The sequence below is a fragment of the Mastomys coucha genome, unplaced genomic scaffold (assembly GCF_008632895.1).
Source record: "Mastomys coucha isolate ucsf_1 unplaced genomic scaffold, UCSF_Mcou_1 pScaffold5, whole genome shotgun sequence".
In the NCBI taxonomy this organism is placed as follows: Eukaryota; Metazoa; Chordata; class Mammalia; order Rodentia; family Muridae; genus Mastomys; species Mastomys coucha.
The window spans coordinates 21585320-21589064 of NW_022196911.1; positions in this window are offsets into that span (position 1 = coordinate 21585320).

Below are 3745 nucleotides of genomic sequence, written 5' to 3' on the forward strand. Positions count from 1 at the left end.
TTCGGACTCACAATTCCTGGTGTTCTTCTGGGGTTCCTGAGAACTGGGCATAACAACACATGAATGCCTACTGCCCATGGAGGCCAGAAGTGGATATCCGATTTTCTGAAGCTGGAGTTATATAGGCAATTGTGACCTGCTATTTGTATGTTGGAAATTGAACCCCTATTCTATGGAAGAGGACGGTCAGTGCTCTTGACCGCTAAACCATTTCTCCAGCTGCTGGGAAAAGCTATAATAAAAAACATCTTCAATATCCAAAAATTCAAAATAATGCCAACTGCTGGTGCTCACCTTTAATCCTAGCACTCACGTAGTATGTAATTTTAAAAATATGCTTCCTCCTTCCCGGGATGGAATGCAACCATCCCCCAACCAGGGAAAGCCAGGAGCTGCTGTCTGAGCTCCCTCCATCCCCTAACCAGGGAAGGAAAGCCAGGAGCTGCTGTCTGAGCTCCCTCTTGCTTCTTTGTTCCCCAGCAAGCTTCACCAAGCCAACAGCTACCACCCCACCTTTACCCGAGGATGAAAAACACTTCTGACACCTTTATTATTTTAGAACGTGTCAGAGAACACAGTTACTGGACAAAAGAATCCCGGCTCCTAATCTTATCAGTTTACAGCTAGCTCCGGCCAACCAACAGGGCCCTGCCCGAGGCAGACTGCAGGCCCAGGATGCCCCAAGGCCTTACATGACTTCTGCTTTCTTCCCCCACTGCATGGCTACAAATACCCTTTCTCTTCTCATCCTGCCCCCGCCCCCGTGCTCCTCACCATCCCCCCCCCTTCCTCCTGGGACCCGGAAGTCCCACCTTTACCCTTTGCGCAGCAATTGGCTCCAGCCTGTTTTATTGACACAATCAAGAACCAATTAGGGAAACAGCACCTCCCTCTACACGCTCATGACACCAAGGCAGGGCTACTTCTGTAAGTTCAATGCCAGTCTGATCTACATAGTGATTTCCAGGACAGGTAAGACTACATAAATCCTGTCTCCGAAGAAAATAAAATTCATAATAAGGACAAAATGTAATAATAAAAAAGATCCGGAAAGACCTTTAGTCCTGCGTGTAATTTTGCTGTACATCACAAAATCCAAAATCCGTGCTCCTCAGAATCAACATTGAATGAAAAAGAAAAAAAAAAAAGAAAGAAAGACAAGATAAGGATATAACTGCCCTTGTGGATGATGAAGGAGAAACTATACTCCAGATATATGAGTGCATAGCCATTGGTAGACACATCTAAGGGAATCCAGAGTGCTCATGACCCTAAACCAAATGTGGAGGAGAGAGGGAAACTTAAGTACAACAGCCAAGAAGCCAAAGGTTCAAAATGATACAAAATGTCTGGATTATATAGGAAGAGTCTCCCTCAGGAAGGTCAGCCCAACTCCTGGGCTAGAGGGTTCAGGGTAGAGGGTGTGGTATGTCACCCATACCCTGTAACAGGTAGGGACTGAAAAGTTGCTGGGAGAACCTGGAGGCCAGGTCCACCTTGATATGTGAAATGGCTACCATGGCTGCTTGTCCCAGGTTTGAAATTTAATGTCTGAGCTTTTTCTTGATAATAAATAAGAGGTGACATGATGGTTTATGACTTCATCCTTCTGAGATTGGGACATAACTTGAGGTTAAAAGGTTGAAATGTTGGCCAAGTCTGAGAAAAGCATGCTGTTTCACTGACCAGGCTCTGCAGGAACATCTGGGGCTCAGGACATGGAAGCATCAGTTGGGGCAGTTTGCTGTCTTTAAGTGGTTGGAACTGTGCTGAATGAGATAAATTTTAGGGACAGGAGGTAAAGTTAAGTTGTTTATGGGGTGTAGTGATTATAAAGTAAAGCCTTTCTGTTTGGCTTTGAATGCAGCATTTCACCAAAGCCTTCATTGTATTTGGGGTAATAACTAGCTGATAATTGTTTTGAGACTGACTGAACCTTGAAGAAATACCACCCTGAAAAGCGCACTTAGTACTACAAGAAAGCTTGCAGCTGCACAAACCTTGATCCTATGACACTCCTTGTAAATGTGAAATTCTTATTTTATTTTTTGTTATTGTTGTTGGTTTGGTTTGGTTTTTTTGTTGTTTTGGGGGGTTTTTTGGTTTGTTTTTCGAGACAGGGTTTCTCTGCGTAGCCCTGGCTGTCCTGGAACTCACTCTGTAGACCAGGCTGTCCTGGAACTCAGAAATCTGCCTACCTCTGCCTTCCAAGTGCTGGGATTAAAGGTGTGCGCCACCACTGCCCAGCTTCTTACTTTTGGTTTTTGACTAGCTATAACCAAAAGGGACTGAGATTTGTGTAGGTTGTCAGCTTTCTTGGGCAGCAAGGGCAAAATAACTTTGGTAGTTGCAACCTTTCCCAGTCCCAGTTAACGTGTAACTGTGGTGAGCTTGCTGGGTGCTAGTCTTTTCCTAGATGGCCAAAGCCTTCTGTTTCTTGTAAAGTGAAAACGTAGCATCTTAGTGAGCTTCTCTCTCTACTGTGGTACCTAAGACCAACATCAATAATGAGGCTGATTTTTTCTTGTACATAAGAAACGTTTAGGTCCTGGTAGAAAGGGAAAGGAGTCCCAAGACCAAAGAAAGATCCCACCCTCAGGAATAGGCAGGTGGGAAACAGGCTAATAATGGACAGTACTTATCTGCAGTTCCTTTGACTTGTGTGAAGTGATCCAAACCAATAACCCGAAGCTTACAAAAATTTTTTAAAATTTATTAAAAGAGGTAAATTTAAATATACTAGTATTACCACGGTTTGTAGTCTGTAGTGAAATCCACACTGTAGAAAAAAAAAAAAAACAGTAAATGCATACCTTTGAGTCATAGTAAAAGCTGTCATAAGATGATTTTAGTTAAAAGCATTAAGCACTCTTTCTTCTATCTAGAAGAATGGGTGTGGGTAGATGTCCTTAGCACAGTGAGAAGCACTTTTAAGTCTAGACTTCTGACAACCAAAGAAAATATAAAATCTTGAGCCTGAGACTATGATAATATTAACAAGAGTTCCCTGAGGTAGATTAATAGCTTATCAGAACTCTACTGGTTAATGCTAAAACTTGGAACTTTTGAAGTCTTCATATAACAGTAGCATAGCAAGGGAAGGAAATCTGAAGCATTGTTTATTCTTTTAATATACCTTAAATCATTTGTTTTCCCAATTATTTATTGCACTAGTCAGGGTTCTCTAGAGTCACAGAACTTATGGTAGTCTCTATGTAGTAAAGGAATTTATTGATGACTTAAGAGTCTGTAGTCCAACTCCTAACAATCAACTCCCAACAATGGTTGGCAGCAGCTGTGAATGTAAGTCCCAGGATCCAGCAGTTGCTCAGTCCCACAAGGCAAGCAGGTGAAGCAGAGTGAGCCTTCCTTCTTCCAATGTCCTTGTATAGGTCTCCAGCAAAAGGTGTTGCCCAGATTAAAGGTGTGTGCCACCACACCTTTAATCCCAGATAACCTTGCTTGAACTCATAGATCTTCCAGTCTTTTTTGTTTGTTTGTTTGTTTTTGCTTCAGCTGCTGTTTATTGACATTCAGGTGGGCACTATAGCAACAGGCCTGGAGACTGCAGAATACAAGGTGGGGAGTAGAGTGTCTGCAGTGACAGCAGTGGAGTGCACAAGGGGAGTGGGGAGGCCAAAGCTGTTGGGAAAGCAAGTCAGGGCCAGGACCAAAAGCCCACACCCTCAGCCCCTATTTTTGTCCAGTCTTTGGACTCCAGGCTAGGGCTGGGAATTCTCTGGAC